The sequence below is a fragment of the Pristiophorus japonicus genome, chromosome 23 (assembly GCF_044704955.1).
Source record: "Pristiophorus japonicus isolate sPriJap1 chromosome 23, sPriJap1.hap1, whole genome shotgun sequence".
Lineage (NCBI taxonomy): Eukaryota > Metazoa > Chordata > Chondrichthyes > Pristiophoridae > Pristiophorus > Pristiophorus japonicus.
In genome coordinates this window covers 25,476,096-25,502,741 of record NC_091999.1, presented here as the reverse complement: position 1 = coordinate 25,502,741, position 26,646 = coordinate 25,476,096, and the positions used below count along the sequence as shown (strand labels likewise).

General features: G+C 44.6%; 1 protein-coding gene and 2 non-coding genes across 3 annotated transcripts in view; all 3 read right to left on the bottom strand.

Annotated features, from left to right (window-relative positions):
• The window catches only part of LOC139235447 (probable G-protein coupled receptor 139), a 68,125-nt gene that overhangs the window by 22,455 nt on the left and 19,024 nt on the right, over positions 1-26,646 (bottom strand). The gene's annotated exons all lie outside the window — the stretch shown is intronic.
• On the bottom strand, positions 357-439 carry trnal-uaa (transfer RNA leucine (anticodon UAA)). The gene has a single exon. It is a non-coding gene; the product is annotated as a tRNA-Leu (tRNA).
• trnat-ggu (transfer RNA threonine (anticodon GGU)) lies at positions 6,304-6,386 on the bottom strand. Its single transcript has one exon. It is a non-coding gene; the product is annotated as a tRNA-Thr (tRNA).

Genomic DNA, 26,646 nt, shown 5'->3' with positions numbered 1-26,646 from the left:
AGACAGAGATGATGGGAAAGAACGAGAGAGTCAGACAGACAGTATGACAGAATCCCATTGGAACAGAACTGGATACCGTGTGAAGGAGACAGATTGAGAGACAGAGACAAACAGAGAAACAGGGACAGACAGAGTGAATCAGAGAGAGGCAGACTGAGAGAGACAAAGACTCAAACACATACACAGCTCTCTAAAGACAGAGCAAGAGGCAGAGACTGAGCGATACAGATACATTTCACAATTTCATTTCATTATCTGCTCAGATTGTCACCGAGCTACAGAAAAATGCAAACGCAACAGATGAAAATCAGTTATCACTGAGCAGAATGGGAGAAATCACTGTTTAATTAAGTAATTACCAGGAGTGGGGTTTAAACCCACGCAGGTACAACCCCATTGGATCTTAAGCACAACACCTTAACCACTCGGCCATCCTGGTGCCGTCAGCGATTGGATTCTGTCTATGTGAGAATCTGGGCTTCAACTCCACCTCCACAGACACACACAAACACATCGGGTTTCAGGGAGCATTTCCGAACATTTTTCGGAATATGGACACGGGGGCAACTCTCCTATTCTTTTTCGAGTAATGCTCTGGGACCTCTCACAACCACCTGAGTGCGCAGACGGAGCTTCAATTTAACATTTCATCCGAAAGTCAACAGTTTCAACAATGCAAAATTTCCCAAATGCTGCAGTTGAGTGTTAGCCAAGATTATATGCTCAAGTCTCAGGAGTGCGACTTGAACACACAAACTCATGATTCATTCAAGAATGCTGCCACTGAACCAAAGCTGAGACAAAAGTTCACAGCCATATTACTTTCCCAAGGCTTTTTTTTAAGTTCCAGGACATACCAAATTCATGGTGATGATTTCCACAGACAGTTGCACATACACATAGACATTTTTACAGATAGACAGACACAGAGACACACACACAAAAATTTACAAGCACCAACGGACATGCACAGATGCCTTAGACATCTCGAGGGATAGACAGGCTGAATCACTGTCGCAACTTTGGCTGATTTTTGCGATTTTCTATCCGTATGTATCGTGAATATTGCAGATTAATGAAAGAAAGAAAATAGCGGCAGCATTGAAAGGTGTGGGACGTTGTTCCGTCTATCTCAGAATCAGTTTTGCAGGGACCTGGTTAAATTGTCAAACAGAATGAAATATGTTGAGAAACGGAGTCGGCAGGATTCAAATCTGTGCGGGGAAACCCGAATGGATTTTTAGTCTATGGCCTTAACCAATGGGCCACGACTACTGGCTCGCTGCCTTTTTTAATGTTACTCAGTTAAAACTCAACCATCCATCTCTGTGCAGCAGACGGCCACAGAATAGTGAAAAAGTCACCGTTTGCTAAAAATCTGGAAGAGGCTGTATTTTTGCTGCTCTATATTGCTCTGGAACTTTTTAATATGAATCTATACCAAGAAACAGAAGCAAAATTCTGCCTTTTGTAAAATGCAGCCTCCCCGTTAGGGAATTGAACCGTGGTCTCCCGTGTGACAGATGGGGATATTCACCACTTTCCCACGAGGAATTGATGCGCATGGGTTTTGTCAAAGCAATATTCGAGCTGTGAATAGAACTGGACACCATGAGAAGGCTATGGGATCTTTCACATCCACCCGAGGGTGCAGATGAAGCTTCAATTTAACATTTCATCCGAATGTCAACAGCTTCAACAATGCAAAATTCCCCAAGCACTGCATTTGAGTGTCAGCCAAGATGACGTGCTCAAGTCTCAGGAGTGCGACTGACACACACAACCTCCTGATTCAGTCGAGAATGGAGCCACTGAAAAAAAGCCGATACCAAAGATCACAACCGTATTATTTTCCCGATGCTTTTTAAAATTTCCAGGACGCACCAAATTCATGGTGATGATTTCCATAGACAGTTGCACATACACAGAGACATGCATACAGACAGACATACACAGACACACACACACACAATAACCAAAAATATACACGCATCAACATAGAAACATAGAAACAAATAAATTAGTTGCAGGAGTAGGCCATTCGGCCCTTCGAGCCTGCACCATCATTCAATAAGATCATGGCTGATCATTCAACCTCAGTACCCCTTTCCTGCTTTCTCTCCATACCCCTTGATCCCTTTAGCCGTAAGGGCCATAGCTAACTCCGTTTTGAATATATCTAATGATCTGGCCTCAACAACTTTCTGCGGTAGAGAATGCCAGAGTGAAGAAGTTTCTCCTCATTTCGGTCCTAAATACCTTACCACTTACTCTTACACTGTCACCCTTGGTTCTCGAATTCCACAGCAATGGGAACATTCTACCCGCCTTTAACCTGTCCAATCTCGTCAGAATTTTATATATTTCTATGGGAGCGCCTCTCATTCTTCTAAACTCCAGTGGATACCAGCCCAGTTGATCCAGTCTCTCCTCATATGTCAGTCCTGCCATCCCGGGAATCAAGCTGGTGAATCTTCGCTGTACTCCCTCAATAGCAAGGACGTCCTTCCTCAGATTGTGAGAACAAAACTAAACACAATATTCCAGGTGTGACCCCACCAAGGCTCTGCACAACTGCAGTCAGACCTCCCTGCTCCTGTACTCAAATCACCCAGCTATGAAGGCGAACATGCCATTTGCCTGCTTCACCGCCTGCTGCACCTGCGTGCCAACTTTCAATGACTGATGTACCATGACACCCAGATCAAGATATACACAGAGTGCCTTATACAAATAGATGGATAGACAGGCAGGTTCATTGTCGCTACTTTGGCTGGCTTTTGTTCCATCTATCACAGAATCAGTTTTGCATGAACCTGGTTAAATTATCAAACAGAATGAAACATGCTGAGAAACGCAGTCGGCCGGAATCAAATCTGCACGGGGAAACCCCAATGGATTTTCAGTCCATCGTCTTACACACTCGGCCACAACTACTGGTCCGCTGCCTCTTTAAATGTTACTCAGATAAAACTCAGTCATCCATTTCTGTGCAGCAGACGGCCACAGAATCCTGAAACAGTCTCCGTTTGCTAAAAATCTGGAAGAAGCAATCTGATCTTGCTGTATTTTTAATGTTCTATATACTCTGGAACTTTTTAACATGAGTCGATCCCAAGAAACAAAAGTAAAACTTGGCATATTTGAAACAACTGCCTCCTCGTCGGCGAATTGAACCCCAGTCTCCCGCATGACAGGCAGGGATACTCACCACTATACTAACGAGGAACTGACAGATAGTGGCTCTGTCAGACCTGGAATCGAGATGTGAACAGAACTGGACACCATGAGAAGCCGACCGACGTATTGAGAGACAGAGACAAACCGACAAACAGGGAGAGACAGACAACGAGATAGAGACAACGAGAGACAGAAAGTATGAGTCTGAGGCAGACTGAGTGAGAAAAAGACTCAAATAAAACATATACAGAGATGTGTGTGTGTGATTTATAAAGAAAGAGAGGGAAAGAGTGAGAGAAAGACAATGATAAAGACAGTGACAAGGAGAGAGACAGATAGCGAGAGAGAGATAGAGACAAAAAATGAAAATGATGGAAATACTTATCAGGTTAGAGACAGGGACGAACAGAGGCAGGCAAAGACATGGTCAGACAGAAATGATGGGAAAGAGAGAGCCAGTCAGACAAAGAGTCTGAGAGAATCCCATTGGGACAGACGTGGACACCGTGAGAAAGAGACAGATTGAGAGACAGAGACAAATCGAGAAACAGGGACAGATAGATTGAGACAAAGACTCAAACATACAAATGCATACACAGCTCTCGAAAGAGAGAGAGAGGCAGAGACCGAGCGACACAGATACATTTCACAATTTCATTTCATTATCGGCTCAGAGTGTCACATAGGTACAGAAAATTGCAGATTCAACAGATGAAAATCCGGTATCACTGATCGGAATGGGAGGAAATCCGTGTTAAATTAAAGAGATACCAGGAGTGGGGTACAAACCCACGCGGGAAAAGTCCATTGAATTTTAAAGCCACCGCCTTAACCACGCGGCCATCCTGGTCCTGTCACAATCTGGATTCTGTCTCTGCGAGAATCTGGATTCAACCCCACTCCCACAGACACACACATACACATCGTTTTTCAGTGAGCATTTACGAACATTTTTAGTAATATTGACACGGGGGCAACTCTCCTATTCTTTTTCGAGTAATGCTCTGGGATGTTTCACATCCATACGAGGGTGCAGATGGAGCTTCAATTTAACATTTCATCCGAACGTCAACAGCTTCAACAATGCAAAATTCCCCAAGTGCTGCACTAGAGTGTTAGCCAAGATTATATGCTTAAGTCTCAGGAGTGGGAATTGAACACACAAACTCCTGATTCAGTCGAGACTGCTGCCACTGCAACAAAGCCGATACCAAAGTTCACAACAGTATTATTTTTCCCAATTCTTTTTTATAAGTTCCAGGACATACCAAATTCATGGTGGTGATTTCCACAGACAGTTACACGCACCAACGGAGATGCACCGATGCCTTAAACATATAGAAGGATAGGCAGTCTGAATCACTGTAGAAACCTTGACAGCTTTTTGCGTTTTTCTATCCGTATGTATCTTTAATATTGCAGATTAATAAAAATCAGAAAGAGATGTCAGTGTTGAAAGGTGTGGGATGTTATTCCACCGATCTCAGGATCAGTTTTGTAGAGACATGGTTAAATTGTGAAATGCAATGAAAAATGCTGGGTATCGAAGTCTGCAGGATTCGAACCTGCATGGGGAAAACTCAATGGATTTCGAGTTCATCGCCCTCACCACTCGGCCACGACTAATGCATTTCTGCCTCCTTGAACGTTACGCAGAAACAACTCAGTCATCCATCTCTGTGCAGCAGACGGCCAAAGAATCATGAAAAAGTCTCCGTTTGCTCAAAATCAGGAAGAGGCAATCTCCTCTACCTGTATTTTTACAGTTCTATATTGCTCTGGAACTTTTTAATATGAATCTCTTCCAAGAAACAGAAGTAAAATTCAACATTTTGAAACAACTGCCTCCCCGTCGGGGAATTGATCCCCGGACTCCTCATGACAGGCGGGGTTACTCACCACTATACAAACGAGAAACTGACGAGCATCAGTTCTGTCAGAGCAGGAATCGAGTTGTGAATAGAACTGGACACCATGAAAAGTCGACAGACACATTGAGAGACAGAGGCAAACCGACAAACAGGGAGAGACAGACAGCGAGATAGAGACAACGAGAGACAGAAAGTGTGAGACTGAGAAGGAGAGGCAGACTGAGTGAGAAAAAGACTCAAACACATACATATACAGAGGTCTGTGTGTGTGATCTATTAAGAGAGAGAGGGATAGAATGAGAGAAAGACAATGATAAATACAGTGACAAGGAGAGATACAGATAGAGAGAGAGAGATAGAGACAAAAGCAGAAAATGATGGAAACTCTTATCAGGTTAGAGACAGGGACTAACAGAGACAGACAAAGAGAGACAGACAGGCAGAGACATAGACAGACAGAGATGATGGGAAAGAGTGAGACAGTCAGAAAGAGGGACTGAGAGAATCCGATTGGAACAGAACTGGACACCGTGAGAAAGAGAGAGACACATTGAGAAACAGAGACAAACAGGGAAACAGGGAGTGACAGAAAGTGAGATAGAGACAGAGAGAGACAGAAAGTTTGAGACTGAGACGGAGGGTCAGACTGAGTGAGACAAAGACTTGAAAACATACATACACAGAGATGTGTTTGCGTGCTCCAAAAAGAGAGGGAGGCAAATAGTGATGGAATGAAAAGAAAAAGCCAGGGACAAAGAGAGAGACAAAGAGGGAGATAGATAGAGAAAAAGACAGATAGAGAGAGAGACAAAGAGGCAAAAACAGAAAATGATGGAAATACTCATCAGGTTAGAGGCAGGGAGTAATAGAGACAGGCAAAGACATGGACAGGCAGAGATGATGGAAAGAGAGAGACAGTCAGACAGATAGTCTGATAGAATACCTTTGGAACAGAACTTGACACCGTGAGAAAGAGACAGATTGAGAGACAGAGACAAACAAAGTAAAAGGGACAGACAGAGTGAATCAGAGAGAGGCAGACTGAGAGAGACAAAGATTCAAATACACAAACACATACACAGCTCTCTAAAGGGAGAGAGAGGCAGAGACTTAGCGACACAGATACATTGCACAATTTCATTTCATTATCTGCTCAGAGTGTCACCGAGTTACAGAAAAATGCAAATGCAACAGATGAAATTCGGGTATCACTGAGCAGGATGGGAAAAAAATCTTTGTTTAATTAAGCAATCACCAGGACTGGGATACGAACCCACGAGCGTAAAAACCCATTGGATCACCAGCCCAACGCCTTAACCACTCGGCCATCCTGGTCCCGTGAGCAGTTGGATTCTGTCTCTGTGAGAATCTGGGCTTCATCTCCACCCCCACAGCCACACACATGCACATCGGGTTTCAGGGAGCATTTCCGATCATTTTTAGCAATATTGACTAGGGGGCAACTCTCCTATTCTTTTTGAAGTAATGCTCTGGGACCTCTCACATCCACCCGAGTGCGCAGACGGAGCTTCAATTTAACATTTCATCCGAATGTCAACAGCTTCAACAATGCAAAATTCCCCAAGTCCTGCAGTTGAGTGTTAGCAAAGTTTATATGCTCAAGTCTCAGGAGTGCGACTTGAACACACAAACTCCTGATTCAGTCGAGAATGTTGCCACTGAACCAAAGCTGAGACAAAAGTTCACAGCCGTATTACTTTCCCCAAGTCTTTTTTTTTAAGTTCCAGGACATACCAAGTTCACGGTGATGATTTCCACAGACAGTTGCACATACACTGAGACATATATACAGATAGACAGACACAGAGACACAGTCGATTCAATCTCTCCTCATATGTCAGTCCTGCCATCCCGGGAATCAGTCAGGTATACCTTTGCTGCACTCCCTCAATAGCAAGAAAGACCTTCCTCAGATTACGAGACCAAAACTGAACACAATATTCCAGGTGAGGTCTCACAAAGGTCCTGTACAACTGCAGTAAGACCCCCGTGCGCCGATACTCAAATCCCCTAGCTATGAAGATCAACATACCATTTGCCTTCTTCACTGCCTGCTGGAACTGCATGCAGGCTTTCAATGACTGATGTACCATGACACACAGGTCTCGTTGCAGCTCCCGTTTTCCAAATCTGCTGCCATACAGATAATATTCTGCCTTCGTGTTTTTGCCACTAAAGTGGATAACCTCATATTTATCCACATTATACTGCATCTGCCATGCATTTGCCCTCTCACCTAACCGGTCCAAGTCACCCTGCAGCCTCTTAGCGTCCTCCTCACAGCTCACACCGCCACCCTGTTAGTATCATCTGCAAACTTGAAGATATTACACTCAATTCCTTCATCTAAATCATTAATGTATATTGTAAATAGCTGGGATCCCAGCACTGAGCGCTGTGGCACCCCACTAGTCACTGCCTGCTTTTCTGAAAAGGACCGTTTATCCCGACTCTCTGCTTTCTGTCTGCCAACCAGTTCTCTATCCACATCAGTACATTACCCCCAATACCATGTGCTTTAACTTTGCACACCAATACGTGTGTGGGACCTTGTTGAAAGCCTTTTGAAAGTCCAAATACACCACATCCACTGGTTGCCCTTGTCCATTATACTAGCTACATCCTCAAATAATTCCAGAAGTTTTGTCGAGCTTGATTTCCCATTCATATATTCATGCAGCTTGGACCGATCCTGTCACTGCTTTCCAAATGCGCTGCTATTTCATCTTTAATAAATTGATTCGTACATTTTCCCCACTACTGATGTCAGGCTAACCGGTCTGTAATTATCCGCTTTCTATCTCCCTCCTTTTTTAAAATGTGGTGTTACATTATTTACCCTTCAGTTCATATGAACTGATCTAGAGTCGATAGACTGTTCGAAAATGATCATCCGCTATTTCTAGGGCCACTTCCTTAAGTACTTTCCAATGCAGACTATCAGGCCCCGGGGATTTATCGGCCTTCAATCCCATCAATTTCCCGAACACAATTACCTGACTGATAAGGATTTCCTTCAGTTCCTCCTTCTCGCTAGATCCTTGGTGCCCTAGTATTTCTGGAAGGTTATGCGTTTCTTCCTTCGTGAAGACAGAACCAAAGTGATTGTTCAACTCGTCTACAATTGCCGTCTTCCCCATTATAAATTCACCTGAATCTGATTGCAAAGGACCTACGTTTGTCTTCTCTAATCTTTTTGTCTTCACATATCTATCGAACTTTATTATGTTCCCAGCAAGATTCCTCTCATAATCTATGTTCCCCCTCCTAATTAAACCCTTTGTCCTCCTCTGCCGAATTCTAAATTGCTCACAGTCCTCAGGTTGAAGCTTTTTCTGGCCAATTTATATGCCTCTTCCCTGGATTTAACACTATCCTTAATTTCCTTTGTTAGCCACGGTTGAGCCACATTCCCCGTTTTATTTTTACTCCAGACAGGGAAATACAATTGTTGAAGTTCATCCATTTGATCTTTAAATGTTTGCCATGGCCTATCCACCTTCAACCCTTTAAGTATCATTCGCCAGTCTATTCTAGCAAATTCACGCCTCATACCATCGAAGTTATCTTTCCTTAAATTCAGGACCCTAGTCTCTGAATTAACTGTGTCACTCGCCACCTTAATAAAGAATTCTACCTTATTATGGTCACTCTTTCCCAAGGGGCCTCGCACAACAAGATTGCTAATTGGTCCTTTCTCATTACACATCACCCAGTCTAGGATGGCCAGCCCTCTAGATGATCCCTCGATATACTGAGTGAGAAAACCATCCCTAATACGCTCGAGGAAATACTCCTCCAACATATTGCTACCTGTTTGGTTAGCCCAATCTACATGTAAAGTAAAGTCGACCTTGATAACAGCTGTATCTTTAAGGCACGCATCCCTAATTTCTTGTTTGATGCTGTCCCCAACCTCACTACTACTGTCTGCTGATCTGTACACAACTCCACTTGCGTTTTCTTCCCTTTGGTATTCCGCAGCTCCACCCATTCATATTCCACATCATCCAAGCTAATGTCGTTCCTTACTATTGCCTTAATTTCCTCACTATTGCCTTAATTTCCTCTTTAACCAGCAACGCTACCCTACCACCTTTTCATTTCTGTCTATGCTTCCTGAATGTTGAATTCCCAGCCTTGGTCACCCTGGAGCCATGTCTCCGTGATGTCAATTATTTCATATTCAATAATTGCTGCTTGTGCAGTTAATTCGTCCAGCTTATTACGAATACTCCTCGCAATGAGGCACAGAACCTCCTCCAGGCTTGTTATTTTAACACACTTTGACCCTTTAGAATTTTGCTGTAAAGTGGCCCTATTTGATTTTTGCCGTGGGTTTCTCTGCCCTCCACCTTTACTTTTATTCTTTCACTTCTGCGCCCATTCTACTTCCCTCTGTCTCCCGTCGCCCTGCCATATTACTTTAAACCCTCCCCAGAAACGCTACCATGCACTCCCCCTTGAACATTGGTTCTGGTCCTGCCCAGGTGCAAACCGTCCGGTTTCGTTCAGGTCCCACCTCCCGCAGAACCGGTTCCAAAGTCCCAGAACTTGAATCCCTCCCATCTGCACCACACTTCAAGCCACGTATTCATCTGAGCTATCCTGCGATTCCTGCTCCGACTAGCAGGTGGCGCTGGTAGCAATTATGAGTTTGCGACCTTTGAAATCCTACTTTTTAATTTAACTCCTAGCTCCCTGAATTCAGCTTGTTGGTCCTCAGACACATTGAGTCAGAGACTCAAACACGTAAAGATATACAGAGCTCTCTAAAGACATAGAGTGAGAGGCACTTCACAATCCCATTTCTTGGTCAGTTGAGAATGTGACAGAGTTACAGTTTCAACAGAAGGCACTAGGGTATCACTGAGCAGGATGGGAGAAAATCGGTGTTAAATTCAAGAGTTACCAGGAGTGGGGTTCGAACCCACGTAACTATAAACCCATTGGATCTTAAATGCAACGACTTATACACTCGGCCATTCTGGACTTGTGAACCTTCACATTCTGTCTCTGTGAGAATCTGGGCTTGAGCTCCACTCTCACAGACACATGCATACACACAGGTTTTCAGTGAGCATTTCAGAATATTTATATAAAAGTGACATGGGGGCAATTCAGTATTCTTTATCGAATAATGCTGTCGGAACATTCACATTCACCCGAGAGAGCAGATGGAGCTTCAATTTAACATTTCATCCGAAAGTCAACATCTTCAACAATGCAAAATTCCCCAAGTACTGCACTTGAGTGTCAACCAAGATTATATGCTCAAGTCTCAGGAGTGGGACTTGAAGTCGAAAATGCTGTCGCTGAAGCAAAGCCGATATCAAATGTCACAACCGTATTATTTTCCCCAAATCTTTTTTAAAAGTTCCAGGTCATACCAAATTCATGGTGATGATATCCGCAGACAGTTGCGCATACACAGAGACATATACACATATAGACAGACACAGAGACACACACACAGATAGACAGACACAGAGACACACACGCATACATAACCAAAAATATAGATTCACCAATGGACATACACAGAGTGCATTAGACATATAGAGAGATAGACAGGCTGAATCGCTGTCGCTAATTAGCTGATTTTTGCGTTTTTCTATCCGTATGTATCGTAAATATTGCAGATTAATGAAAATGAGAATAACATGTCAGTGTTGAAAGGTGTGGGACGTTATTCCATCCAACTCAGGATCCGTTTTGCAGGGACCTGGTTAAAGTCTGAAATTGAATGAAAAATGCTGAAATCCGTAGTCGGCAGGATTCGAACCTGCGCGGGTAAACTCCAATGGATATCTAGTCCATCGCCTTAACCACTCAGACACGATTACTGCGTCTGCGTGTTTTTAAATGTTACTAAGATATAACTCAATCATCCATCTCTCTGCATCAGAACACCACAGAGTCCTGAAAAAGTCTCCGTTTCCTAAAAATCTGGAAGAGCCAATATCGTCTTGCTGTATTTTTACTCTTCTATGTTGCTCTGGAACTTTTAATATGAATCTATACCGAATAACAGAAGTACAATTCTACATTTCGAAAATGCTTCCTCCCGCATGACAGGTGGGGATACTCACGACTATACTAACGAGGTGCTGACGGGTGTAGATTTTGAGACAGCAGGAATCGAGCTGTGAAAAGAAATAGACACCATGAGAAAGAGACAGACACATTGAGAGACAGATACAAAAACAGGAACAGGGAGAGACAGACAGCGAGCTAGAGAAATAGAGAGAGAGCAAGTGTGAGACTGAGAGGGATAGGCAGACTGAGTGAAATAAAGACTCAAACACACACATACACAGATATGTGTGTGTGTGTGTGCTCCATAAAGAGAGGGAGGCAAAGTGTACAGGAAAGCCAGAGACAAAGACAAAAACATGGAAAAAGGGAGCGTCAAAGAGAGAGAGAGAGAGATAGTGAGAGGTGAGAGCGAGAGACAGAGATAAAAACAGAAAATGATGGAAATACTCAACAGGTTAGAGACAGGGTCGAACAGAGACAGGCAAAGAGAGACAAAAAGGCAGAGACATAGACAGACAGTGATGATGGGAAAGAGAGAGACAGTCAGACGGAGAGACTGAGAGAATCCCTTTGGAACAGAACTGGACACTGTGAGAAAGACACGGGCAGATTGAGAGATCGAGACAAACAGAAAAACAGGGAAAGACAGAGTGAGTCAGAGAGAGGCAGCATGAGGGAGACAAAGACTCAAACACGCAAACACATGCACAGATCTCTAAAGAGACAGAGGTAGAGAGTGAGGCAGAGACTGAGAGACACAGATACATTTCACGATTCCATTTCTTTATCGGTTCAGAATGTCATAGAGTTACAGTAAAATGCAGATTCAACAGATTCTTACTGCAGTTGTACAGGGCCTTGGTGAGGCCTCACATGGAATATTGTGTTCAGTTTTGGTCTCATAATCTGAGGAAGGACGTTCTTGCTATTGAGGGAGTGCAGCGAAGGTTCACCAGACTGATTCCCGGGATGGCTGGACTATCATATGAGGAGAGACTGGATCAACTGGATTTTTATATATTGGAGTTGAGAAGGATGAGAGGGGATTTCATAGAAACATAAGGATTCTGGCGGGACGGGACAGGTTAGATGCGGGTAGCTTGTTCCCGATTTTGGGGAAGTCCAGAACCAGGGGACACAGCCTTAGGACAGCCATGTCTCCGTGGTGCCAATTATATCATATTCATTAATTGGTGCCTGTGCAGTTAATTCGTCCACCTTATTACGAATATTCCTCACATGGAGGCACAGAGCCTTCAGGCTTGTCTTTTTAACACACTTTGTCCCTTTAGACTTTTGCTGTAATGTGGCCCTTTTTGAAAGGAATGACAAGGGTGTATGCGGTTACAGGAGGATGTGAGGGGAAACAAACATAATCCGAGGGGAAGAGTGCATCCGCGATGGACCAGTATGAGATCAAAAAGAATGGAAATATAAGGGGAATATCTTTATCCATGTGCCGGAGAGAAGGGAGTCTAACTATATGCCCTCACCCAGTGGGAGACGGGAGCAAGGATAGCTGCGGGTTTGACAATACTACGGAAGGATGTGTCATGGGAATAAACCCTGCCCGAACCGAACCCACACATTACACCTATCATGGGCGAGGAGAATATTGTGTGGTAACTAGCCTGGGAACTTACGTTACTCCAAGACTGTCGGTGGCAGTGGGAAGAGCAAACATGACATGCCAGGAAGACAATGACATGAAATATAAGTGATGAGATTAAGCAAGGCATGGATGTTTACATGGAAGAGCAAGCACAATCAATTCACCTGTTACTTGAAGATTTAACTGAGCTCAAGAAATAACATTAAAAGATATTAAGAGCTGAAGGAGAAAGCTGAAGAACTGGACAGTGAAATAAAGGATAACCTGAAAAACCCGCCTTGGTACTTGAGATTATACATCCCTGGATAAGGATCCTTTCCCATACCCTAGTGGCAGTAAAGATAGTAATAGCCTTGAGTTAGTTGGTGATGTTATGTAACAAGTGCAAAGAACAGCGAGGATTACCCGAGTAAAGTTACAAGATAGGGATTCGAATTATATCCCATGTGTTAGTCCTAGTGCAGCTGATAGTGGTGTTGATGCTCCTGGGAGACTGCACAGGCAGATACAAGAGATGCAGGAAGAAGAGGTTGGCCAAGGCCCGTAACCAAGAACGCAGAAAGCCTTTGCTAGATCCAAAGAGGGTTAATCAAACAAAAAAAAACGGCATGAACACCTGATCTGAGTCGTGAGTGTCCCAATCCTATCGCCTGATCAACGAAACCGAGGCGGGAGACATAGGAATCAGATTAGGATAAGGCAGGGAAAGGAAGATTGTTGTTCATGGTGGGATATTTTTAAGGTCTGGTCACCTGAAGCCTACGCAGTCCTCAAATTGATGTGGCATTTAATTGAGATAATAATGGTAGTGGAAGGGACATGTATCGTGATCCAACTATATCTGATGTGTCAGATCAGAGAGATATACAACCACGTGGTTTTAGCCGAACATCAAACAGCCTTGTTAATTATGTAATGTAGGCATGATAGGGAGGCGAATGATTTTGTAACGCGTTAGGGAAACAACCAAGACCCCCGAGCTTATGCACTGTATGTATAAAAAGAAATATAAATGGCGTGCCAATATCCCAGGGGAATGGTCAGGGGTAGTGTGTAAAGACTCCGCAAAAGATGGAACTACGAGCGATCCCAGGAATATGGACTTGATATCACCATTTCCAGCAGATGGCTCAGAACATATATGTGGTCAGCTGATTATTTAGAAATAATCAGGGATCAACAGGAGGGACTGAAAGGGCAGATTACAAATTGAAATTACAATTAATAATAACAATTGCGATGTTTTAAAATGGAGTTAAGAGGTTTTTAAAATGGATCCCACAGCCTGTTTTCAGACTGTGGGAACCATGTGTGGGATGCCTTCCACAGAGGAGCAGATGTTCCAATTCATAGACCAAAAGCCTTGGGAGCTGGGCACAGACACTGATAACATGCAATTTGAATTGTATAGCAAGATAAGAGTTAATTAAAAAGAATCATAACAACATGTATTTGGAATTGCCAATTAAGGCATATAGAAGCCAGATTGGAGGAAGCGCTGTACCAATCATGTATTAATCAATCAGCATGTATTAATTCGAACTTGCGTATTTACTTAATGCTATAATCTGAAACTGTATAAAGTAATATGTCTCTGGCTCTATCTTCGAGCATTCCTTCAAGGATAGCTCCCCTGCCGGCTTGTATTAATAAAACCTGCATTTACTTTAAGGCTAACAGAATCCTAGTGGTGGGTTGAAGTTAACCCTAACAACGTTAGAGAGATCGGGAGAGGTGGAGGGGCTCGAAGAGGTTAGAGAGAGAGGGAGGGGTGTAGGGCTGGAGGAGGTTACAGAGATAGGGAAGGGTGTAGGGCTGGAGGAGGTTACAAATATAGGGAGAGGTGTAGGGGCTCAAGGAGGTTAGAGAGATAGGGAGGGGTGTAGGGCTGGAGGATGTTACAGAGATAGGGACGGGTGTAGGGTCTGGAGGAGGTTACAGAGATAGGTAGGGGTGTAGGGACTGGAGGAGGTTACAGAGATAGGGAGGGAGTAGGGGCTGGAGGAGGTTACAGAGATAGGGAGGTGTGTCGGGACTGGAGAAGGTTACAGAGAGAGGGAAAGTTGTAGGGGCTGGAGGAGGTTACAGAGATAGGGAGGGGTGTCGGGACTGGAGAAGGTTACAGAGAGAGGGAAAGTTGTCGGGGCTGGAGGAGGTTACAGAGATAGGGAGGGGCGGAGCCATCGAGGGGTTTGAACAGGAAGCTGAGAATTTTAAAATCAGCGCCTCACTGGGGCTGAGGAGGGGGGAGAAGTGCAAGAACACAACCCCCTCACTACCTACCCTGCACTAACCCCCATCATCTGTTACATCACCTGGAGTTCCAGCGACACTCCTCCCCCTCTCTCTTGGTGTTTATCTACTCACTGCCTCACTCAAAACTTATCTCCCATTGACAGTCCATGTGAGTGCCCTCGTTGTCACAGAATTGCTCCCCGTGGACACCGACTGACCTTTCCCGTGCCTCCGCCACCCTCCTCCTGTTCCGTGACGGCCGTCAAATTCAAGTTGTGTTCCAGTCAGCAAGCAAAAGATCGGGGCGGGGGGGAGGGGAGGGTTCATATAAATTAAAACACGTGGTGGGCCGGAGGAAGTGGCTTGCGGGACCGTGTTCGGCCCGCGGGCCGTATGTTTGACACCCCTCATCTATACTGTCAAACCCTGTAAGAATTTTTATGTTTTAAAATGAGATCACCTCTCATTCTTCTAACCTGTACAGAATATAGGCCTAGTCTACTCAATCTCTCCTCACAGGACAATCCCTCCATCCCAGGTATCAGTCTGGCGAACCTTCGTTGCCATCGTCAATGGTAAGTACATCCTTCCTTAGGTAAGCAATCATAACTGTAGACAATACTCCAGGTGTCGTCTCAGCAGGGTCCTATATAATTGCAGTAAGATGTCTCGGAGCAAGTTATTATTTAAATGGAGAAAGATTGCAATGTGCCGCAAAACAGCAGGCCCTGGGGTTACTTGTGCATGAAACACTAAAGGATAGTATGCAGGTACAGCAAGTGATCAGGAAGACCAATTGTTTTTTGAACTTTTTTGCAAATGGGATGGAGTATAAAAGCGGGGAAGTCTTGCTGCAGCTATAGAAGGTTTTGGTGAGGCCACACCTGGAATACTGAATGCAGTTTTGGTTTCCATATTTAGGAAAGAATATAATTGCTTTGGAGGCAGTTCAGAGAAGGTTCACTAGGTTGATATAATGGATCAGCAGGTTGAATTATGAGGAAAGGTTGAGTAGTTTTGGCCTCTACTCATTGGAATTCAGAAGAATGAGACGTGATCTTATCGAAACGTATAAGATGGGGGGAGACTGGAACTAGAGGGCATGATCTTAGAAGAAGGGGCTGCCCATTTAAAACAGATGAGGAGGAATTTCTTCTCTCAGAGGGTTGTAAACCTGTCGAACTCGCTGCCTCAGAGAACTGTGGAAGCTGGGATATTGAATAAACTTGAGACAGAAATAGTTTTTTAAATGATAAGGGGATAAGGGGTTATGGAGTGCTCGCGGGTAAGTGGAGCTGAGTCTATGATCAGATCAGCCATGATCTCATTGAATGGCGGAGCAGGCTCGAGGGGCCGTATGGCCTACTCCAGTTCCTATTTCTTATGTTCCTGTTCTTATGTTTACTATTATCCTCAACTCCTCTTGTAATAAAGGCCGACATACCATTTGTTTTCTTAATTGCTTGCTGTGCCTGCATGTTAACTTTCAGTGATTCGTGTACAAGGACACCAAGGTCCCTCTGAACACCAACATTTCCCAATCTCTCACCATTTCAAGTAGCTGTTTCCAGTCCACTTTGGCTAAACCACATCTCACTTCAGTAAAATTGGCTTTCCCCCAATTGAGAACTTTTATTCCTGGTCTATCTTTGTCCTTTTCCATAACTACCCTAAATCTAAGAGAATTACGATCAATAGCACCAATGCTCTCCCACTGATACCCCTTCCACCTGCCCAGCTTCAATCCCTAATACAAAGTCCAGAACTTCCCCCTCTCTTGCTGGGCTTGCTACATACTGGCTAAAAGGTCCAGCTAGTTGCTGACCCCTCTGCGAAGGGAAATAGGTCCTTCCTATCCACTCTATCTAGGTCCCTCATAATTTTCTACACCTCATTAACGTCTGCCCTCAGCCTCCTCTGTTCCAAAGAAAACAAACTGTTAAGAGGATTGGTGGGCTGGAGAAGGTTACAGAGATAGGGATGGGTGAGACCCTGGAGAGATTTGAACACGAGAATGTGTATTTTAAAGGTTGATGCCACCAGTCATCTCGCCCAGCACAGAATGTAAATCACTACCAACAGGAAGGATTTTACTTTTACTACTACGCATGCATAATGAGAGGAAATCAATCTCTGTCCCTTTAACTAACAGCGACATGAAAAGAGGGAATGAATGACCTTTAAATACCTGGTACACTTGGAACTGAAGTGTCTGAAACTCATAATAGGAACTCATAAATGGAAATAAAATACTGACAGATGTTAAACTGTTTTGTTGACAAAGGAAATCTCAATTTAACTTTTAAAGATAAATTGTTTAACAGATGTTGAAACATACTTACCCGATGGGCCGACTCAGGATCCACCCCTCAAGCACCGTGATTTGTTGTAGAACACGCTGCACCCTCTGCCCTCCGGCCTCTGACATCTCTTCCTGTTGGTTCCCAGGGCAATCAATCACCACTCGCCAACATTACGCTGCCAGATTAAGTTGTGGGGTTCGGAGGAAGAAATAAAATGAGGCCGTGAATCTGAGTTAAGAAATAAAATTTGAAAAGCATGATTAAATGAACAAGGAGAGACAATATAAACGAAAGGGTACAATCCTAAAGGGGATGCATGAACAGTGAGACCTGCGGGTATATGTGGACAAATCGCTGAAGGTGGCAGGACAGGTTGGGAAAGCAGTTAAAAAAGCTTGCAGGATCCTGGGCATCACAGAGTACAAAAGCAAGGAGGTTATGATGATCCTTTGTAAAACACTGGTTCGGTCTCAACTGGATCATTGTGTCCAATTCTGGGCACCGCAGATTCGGATGTGATGGCCTTAGAGAGGGTGCAGAAAAGATTGACAAGAATGATTCACGAGATTAGGGACTTCAGTTCCGTGGATTGACTGGAGAAGCTGGGGTTGTTCTCCTTGGAGCAGAGAAGGTTGCGAGGAGAATTGATCGAGGTGTTCAAAATCATGAGGGGTCCGGACAGAGTAGATTGAGAGATACTGTTCCCATTGGTGGAGGGGTCGAGAACCAGAGGAGACGGATTTAAAGTGGATGAGAAGAAGAACCAAAGACAATGGAAGAAAAATCTATTTTATGCAGTGAGTCGTTAGGATCTGGAATGCACCGCCTGAAAGGGTGGTGGAGGCAGACTCAATCACAGCTTTAAAAAGGGAATTGGATAAGTATCTGAAAGAAAACATTTGCAGGACCGGTGGGAAAGGGCGGGGCAGTGAGACTTGTTGGGAGCCGGCAAGGGCTCGACGAGCCGAATGGCCTTTCGTGCTGTAACCATTCTTTGATTGTGTGAGCAGAACTACTCTGTTCCCTGACTCAATCTAAAGCCTTCCTGATTGTGAACAACTCTGTTAAACCTGTCTACCTCAGCCTTAAATATATTCAATGGCCCAGCCTCCACAGCTCTCTGAGGCAGAGAATTCCACAGATTCCAACCCTCTGAGAGAAGAAATTCCTCCTCATCTTAGTTTTAAATGGTCTGAGGAGAAAAGCTGCATTTGTAAATAGAACAGGATTTACTGGGATTGCTTTGGGCACTGAACCATGTTCATTCTGGCTGCTCTTGTTTGTTTCCGATTATCTTAATAACCCCTATATATGGGCTGGAGATTAATATCTTGTATAAATGTTGAACAAATTATCTTCGTTTCAAAAACAGTGTGTCGACTTTTTGATTGCTCCATGATCAGAGGAGACTAATTGATGTTCTGTTACCGACTGTTCCATTTTAGTGCTTTTTCTTAATCTAACTTACATCACTTCTCACCTAGTTCATCTTCTATTATATCAAACCCCAAACTTGTTCCGTTTGAGTACACGAGTTGTCGTTGTAATAGACTTAACTGCAGTTTAAACTCAACTGAAATCCTTTGAACCGCCCCTTTATTGAACTGTCTTGCATAAGATGTGAAATCCGTAACTTTCTGTAACCTGGTTTTGGAACCGATTGAATTTTAAAATGCATCCACACATTTTGCACGTGATAGCCTGTGAAATATTCTGATATTTGTAATTGTCATTGCCACAAACTCAGCTCTCTAGCCACCGACTCAATCCCTCTCCCCAACTTGTGTCTGTGCCTGAACCGGACTGTTTGCAACCTTGGTGCCATACTTAACCCTGAAGTATGTTTTTGACCACATATCCACAGCATAATTATGAATACATATTTCCACCTCTGTAACATCGCCGTTGCCTCAGCTCATCCGCTGCTGACCCGTCATCCCTGCCTTTGTTACTTCTGGACTTGACTATTCCAACGCATTCCTGCCACATTCTCACCTGCATAAACTTGAGTTGATCCAAAATTCGGTTGCCCATGCCCTAACTCTCACCAAGTCCAGCTCACCGATCAGCCCTGTGCTCGCTGAACTACATTGGCTTCTCGTTCAGCAACGCCTTGCTTTCAAAATTCTAATACATTTTCAAAACTCTCCATGGCCTCGCCCCTCCCTAGCTCTGTAAACTGCTCCAGCCCCAACCAGCACCACACCGCCGCGCCCCCCCCCGCCCACCCATGAGATATCTGTCTTCCTGAGCATCCCTGATTATAATTGTTCAACCATTGATGGCTTTAGTGGCTGTGCCTTCTGTTGCCAAGGCCCCAAGTTCTTGAAAACCCAGCCCGAAACATTTCTGTCTAACCCGTGCTGTACCTGCCCTGGCAGTTCTTGATTGGATAGTGTAGAGCAAGCTTTTCTCTCCATCTACTCCGTGTTGCATCTTTCCACGGAGTGTTTGATAGGAGAGTGTAGGGTGAGCTTTACTCAGTATCTAACCCGTGTTGTTCCTCCCCTGGGTGTGTTTGATGGATAGTGTTGGGGGAGCTTTACATTGTAAGTAACCCGTGCTATACCTGCGCTGGGAGTGTTTGATGGGGCAGTGTTGCAAGGGTTGTACTCTCTAACTAATCCATGACGTAACTGCGATGCGAGTATTTGATGGATCAGTCTATGGGGAGCTTTACTCTCTGATTAACCCCTGCTGTACCTATTGTGCGAGTGTTTGATGGGACAGTGTAGAGGGAGATTAACTCTGTATCTAACCAATGTTGTACATACCCTGGGAGTGTTTGGGACAGGCAAGAGGGAGATCTAACCTTCAATAAACAAAGCTGTATCTGCCTGGGAATGTCTGGTGAGCCATTGTAGAGGGAGTTTTACTCTGCATCTAACCTGTGTTATCATCATCATCATCATAGGCAGTCCCTCAGAATCGATGAAGACTTGCTTCCACACCTGAAGTGAGTTAATTGGGGCTGAACAGTCTAATACGAGAGCCACAGACTCTGTCGCAGGTGGGACAGATAGTTGTTGAAGGAAGGGGTGGGTGGGACCGATTTGCAGCACGCTCTTTCCTCTGCTTGCACTTGTTTTCTGCATGCTCTTGGCGATTAAACTCCCGGATACACTTCCTTCACTTAGGGTGGTCTTTGGCCAGGGACTCCCTGGCCAGGGATATCAGTGGTGATCTCACACTTTATCAGGGAGGCTTTGAGGGTGTCCTTGTAACGTATCCGCTGCCCACCTTTGGCTCATTTTCCGTGAAGAAGTTCCACATAGACCACTTGCTTTGGGAGTCTCGTGTCTGGCTTGCGAACTATGTGGTCTGCGTAGCGGAGCTAATCGAGTGTGGTCAGTGCTTCAATGCTGGGGACGTTAGCCTGGTCTAGGACGCTGATGTTGGTGTGCCTGTACTGCCAGGTGATTTGTAGGATTTTGCGGGGACATTGTTGGTGATATATCTCCAGCGAGAAAAAGTGTCTACTGTACATTGTCCATGCCTCTGAGACATACAGGAGGGCGGGTATTACGACAGCCCTGTAGACCATGAGCTTGGTTGTACCTGCCCAGGGAATGGTTAATGAGACAGTGAAGAGGAAACTTTACTCTGTCTCCAACCCACGCTGTATCTATTCTGGGAGTGTTTGATAAGAACATAAGAACATAAGAATTAGGAACAGGAGTAGGCCATCTAGCCCCTCGAGCCTGCTCCGCCATTCAACAAGATCATGGCTGATCTGGCCGTGGACTCAGCTCCACTTACCCGCCCGCTCCCCTTAACTCTTAATTCCATTATTGGTTAAAAATCTATCTATCTGTGATTTGAAAACATTCAATGAGCTAGCCTCAACTGCTTCCTTAGGCAAAGACTTCCACAGATTCACAAACCTCTGTGAGAAACAATTCCTTCTCAACTCGGTTTTAAATTGGCTCCCCCGTATTTTGAGGCTGTGCCCCCTAGTTCTCGTCTCCCCGACCAGTGGAAACAACCTCTCTGCCTCTATCTTGTCTATCCCTTTCATGATTTTAAATGTTTCTATAAGATCATCCCTCATCCTTCTGAACTCCAACGAGTAAAGACCCAGTCTACTCAATCTATCATCATAAGGTAAACCCCTCATCTCCGGAATCAGCCTAGTGAATCGTCTCTGTACCCCCTCCAAAGCTAGTATATCCTTCCTTAGGTAAGGTGACCAAAACTGCACGCTGTACTCCTGGTACGGCCTCACCAATACTCGATACAGTTGCAGCATGACCTCCCTGCTTTTGTACTCCATCCCTCTCGCAATGAAGGCCAACATTCCATTCGCCTTCCTGATTACCTGCTGCACCTGCAAACTAACTTTTTGGGGATTCATGCACATGGACCCCCAGGTCCCTTTGCACCGTAGCATGTTGTAATTTCTCCCCATTCAAATAATATTCCCTTTTACTGTTTTTTTTCCCAAGATGGATGACCTCACATTTTCCGACATTGTATTACATCTGCCAAACCTTAGCCCATTCGCTTAACCTATCTAAATCTCTTTGCAGCCTCTCTGTGTCGTCTACACAACCCGCTTTCCCACTAATCTTTGTGTCATCTGCAAATTTTGTTACACTACACTCTGTCCACTCTTCCAGGCCATCTATGTATATTGTAAACAGTTGTGATCCCAGCACCGATCCCTGTGGCACACCACTAACCACCGATTTCCAACCCGAAAAGGATCCATTTATCCCGACTCTCTGCTTTCTGTTCGCCAGCCAATTCTTGATCCATGCAAATACATTTCCTCTGACTCCGTGTACCTCTATCTTCTGCAGTCACCTTTTGTGTGGCACCTTATCCTTTTGGAAATCTAAATATACCACATCCATCGGTACACCTCTATCCACCATGCCCGTTATATCCCCAAATAATTATAGTAGATTAGTTAAACATGATTTCCCCTTCATCAATCCATGTTGCATCTGCTTGATTGCACTATTCCTGTCTAGATGTCCCGCTATTTGTTCCTTAATGATAGCTTCAAGCATTTTCCCCACTACAGATGTTAAATTAACCGGCCTATAGTTACCTGCCTTTTCTCTGCCCCCTTTCTTAAACAGAGGCGTTACATTTGCTGCTTTCCAATCCGCTGGTACCTCCCCAGAGCCCAGAGAATTTTGGTAGGTTATAACGAATGCACCTGCTGTAACTTCCGCCATCTCTTTTAATACCCTGGGATGCATTTCATCAGGACCAGGGGACTTGTCTACCTTGAGTCCCATTAGCCTGTCCAGCACTACCCTCTTAGTGATAGAGATTATCTCAAGGTCCTCCCTTCCCACATTCCCGTGACCAGCAATTTTTGGCATGGTTTTTGTGTCTTCCACTGTGAAAACCGAAGCAAAATAATTGTTTCAGGTCTCAGCCATTTCCACATTTCCCATTATTAAATCTCCTTCTGATCTTCGAATGGACTAACATTTACTTTAGTCACTCTTTTCCGTTTTATATATCGGTAAAAGCTTTTACTATCCGTTTATATGTTTTGTGCAAGTTTACTGTCGTAATGTATCTTTCCTTTATTTATTGCTTTCTTAGTCATTCTTTGCTGTCGTTTAAACTGTTCCCAATCTTCTAGTTTCCCACTAACCTTGGCCACCTTATAAGCATTGGTTTTTAATTTGATACTCTCCTTTATTTCCTTGGTTATCCATGGCTGGTTATCCCTTCTCTTTCCGCCCTTCTTTTTCACTGGAATATAATTTTGATGAGCACTATGAAATAGCTCCTTAAAAGTCCTCCACTGTTCCTCAATTGTGCCACTCAGCTCTGTTTCCAGTCTACTTTAGCCAACTCTGCCCTCATCCCACTGTAGTCCCCTTTGTTTAAGCATAGTACGCTTGTTTGAGACACTACTTCCTCACCCTCAATCTGTATTACAAATACAACCATACTGTGATCACTCATTCCGAGAGGATCTGTTATGAGGAGATCGTTTATTATTCCTGTCTCATTACACAGGACCAGATCTAAGATAGCTTGCTCCCTTGCAGGTTCTGGAACATACTGTTCCGAGAAGAAATCCCGTATGCATTCTATGAATTCCTCCTCAAGGCTACCCTGTGCGATTTGATTTGACCAATCGATATGTAGGTTAAAATCTCCATGATTACTGCCGTTCCTTTTTCACATGCCTCCATTATTCCCTTGATTATTGTTCGCCCCACCATGAAGTTATTATTTGCGGGCCTATAAACTACGCACACCAGTGACTTTTTTCCCCTTACTATCTCTAATCTCCACCCACAATGATTTAACATTTTGTTCATGAGAGCCAATATCGTCTCTCACAACTGGCCTGATATCATCCTTTGTTAACAGAGCTACCCCAGCTCCTTTCACTTCTTGTCTATCTTTCCGAATTGTCAGATACCCCTGTATGTTTAATTCCCAGTCTTGGCCCCCCTGCAACCACGTTTCTGTAATGGACACCAAATCATCCCCATTTGTAATGATTGGTGCCGTCAACTCATTTATTTTATTTCGAATGCTGTATGCGTTTAGGTAGAGTGTTTTAATACTAGTTTTTGAACCATAATTTTTAGTTTTGACCCCTCCTGCAGCCCCTTTATATTTATAAATATTGTCCCTTCCTATCACCTTGTGGTTTACTCTTACCCCAGTGCTGCTCTGCTCTGTTGCCTCCTGCCTTTTGCATTCTTTCTTGGGCTCCTGTTCATCTGAGCTCTCCCCCACTCATACTAGCTCAGAGCCCTCTCTTGGTTCCGAATACTCCTCGCATTGAGGCACCGAGCTTTAATGCTTGCCTTTTTATTACAGTGGGACAGTGTAGAGGGAGCTTTGCTCTGTATCTCACCCGTGCTGCACCTGTACCGCGAATATCCGCTGGAACAGAATAGAGGGATATTTTCTCGAGATCTAACAGATCTGTATCGGCCCTGGAATTGCTGAGACAAGTTATTGGGAGATGTAGTCTGTGTCTAACCTGTGCTGTACTTGCACTGGAAACGTTTGGTGTAACAGTATAGAGTGAGTTTTATTCTATATTTAACCTGTTCAGAACAGAAAAAGTAATGTGTTTGAGTACTGTAGACGTGAGTAATTGTGACCTGTCTCTTTATTCTAACTTCGGAGTGCACGTACAACATGGAAGGTCTGCTTATATACAGTGCTCCCAAGGGACGCTGGGATCCCTTGGGACTCCAACAGATGCGGCCTATTGTGGTGGTAGAATTCTGGTTACATAGGGTTGCACACATAACATCACTCCCTCCCAAAGTCAATCGTATACTTATTTGCAAGCTAAGATGATCTGGGGCTTTTCGCTCCTGAGTCGATCGTCTCAGTACAAATACAGGTGCAGGTGAGTTGGTTGGTTCTTCGCTGGACTGCTGCGCAGATGACCTTGCTGGGCTGCTGGGGATGATGAGTTCAGCTTCGTGGTCTACCATGATGTTGGCTGCCACTTGTGTGTGCGTCGGAGGGTCGAATTTGGTTGCTTGTGGCTGTCTGTGAATCGCAGTTTGGTTTGGTCCAAATGCTTTCTGCAAGTTATTCCATTTGCGAGTTTGACCTGAAACACCCTCCTCCCTTCTTTGGCTATGGCAGTGCCAGCAAGCTATTTGGGACCATGTCCATAGTTGAGTACAAATACAGGGTCATTGACTTCAATATTGCGTTACAAATTTGTGCGGTCACGGTACATGCTTTATTGATGCCGCCTGCCCTCGACTTGATCATGGAGATCAGGGTGAACGAGAGAAAGCCTTGTTTTGAGCACCCTTTTCAGGAGCAGCTCAGCTGGGGAACCCCGGTGAAAGAATGGTGTCTGGTGCAGTGGCTGAGCAGGACTCGGGACAGGTGGGTCTGCAGGGATTCGTTTGACAGGTGTTTCAAGCTTTGTTTGATGGTTTGGACTGCACGTTCTGTCTGGTGATTGGATGCGGGCTTGAACGGGGCAGTTGTGATGTGCTTGATCCCATTGTGTGTCATGAATTCCTTGGATTCAGCGCTGGTGAAGCACGGCCCGTTGTCGCTGACAAGGACATCAGGCTGGCCGTGCGTGGCTCGTAGGTTTTCGAGGGTGGCAGTGGACGTGCTTACAGACATTATTACACACTCAATCCAGTTGGAATAAAAATCCACAAGAACGAAGAACATTTTGCCTAGAAATGGGCCAGCAAAGTCAGCGTGGATCCTAGACCACGGTTTGGAGGGCCATGACCACAGACTTGGGTGCCCTGGGTGCATTGCTCAGTTACGAGCAAGTGGTGCATTAGCACACGCAAGACTCCAAATCTGAGTCGATATCGGGCCACCTGTATGGACATTTCGTCTTTACGCTGCTGGAACAGCTTGATCTCTTCATGCATCTCCGCTGGGATGCTGGACCAGCTCCCATGGAGGATACAGTTTTTACAAGGGACAGTAAAGGACCCTGGCTGGTCCAGGTCCTCATCTGGCGGCCGTAACGGGTGACTTTTCATTTTCAAATGCATCCATCACCAAGAGCAAGTCTACAGGCTGTGCCATTTCCACCCCGGTGGTGGGAAAAGTAGCCGACTGAAGGCATCAGTGCAGTTCTCTGTGCCTGGCCAGTGATGAATTACATACTTATATGCATACAGCGTGAGCACCCATCTTTCGATGAGAGCAGAAGCATTCGTTTTAATACCTTTGCTCTCTGTGAATAGCGATATGAGCGGCTTATGGTGAGTTTCTAAATCGAACTAAAGCCCAAACAGATACTGGTGTATTTTATCATCCCGTAAACGTATGCCAGAGCTTCTTTTTCAATCATGCTGTCGGTTATTTCGGCCTTGGACAAACTCCTGGACGCATAGGCTACCGGTTGCAATGTTCCCAATTCGTTTGCTTATTGTAACATACGCCCGACCCCGTACAAAGATGCATCGTAAGCTAGCACTAAACGTTTACATGGATCATACAGGACAAGCAGTTTGTTGGAACATAACAGATTTCGGGCTTTCTCAAAATCAGTCTCTTTTTATCTTCCCCCATGCCTAATAATCTCCCTTGTGCAGCCACATGTGTAGAGGTTCTAGCAAATTGCTCAACCCGGGTAGGAAATTACCAAAATAATTGAGGAGCCCAGGAACGACCGCAGCTCCGTCACGTTCTGTGGTCTCGGTGCGTTCTTGATGGCCTCTGTCTTGGCGTCAGTGCCCCTGGTGCCATCTGCCACGATTCTTCTGCCTAAGAACTCGACCTTTGGCGCCCGGAAAGCACACTTCGAGCGTGTCAACCTGAGTCCCACATGATCTAGCCGACTTGGAACCTCTTCCACGTTCTGCATGTGCTCGATGGTGTCCCGACCTGTGACCAGTATATCATTCTGGAAAACCACGATGTGCAGCACCGACTTTAGCAGACTCTC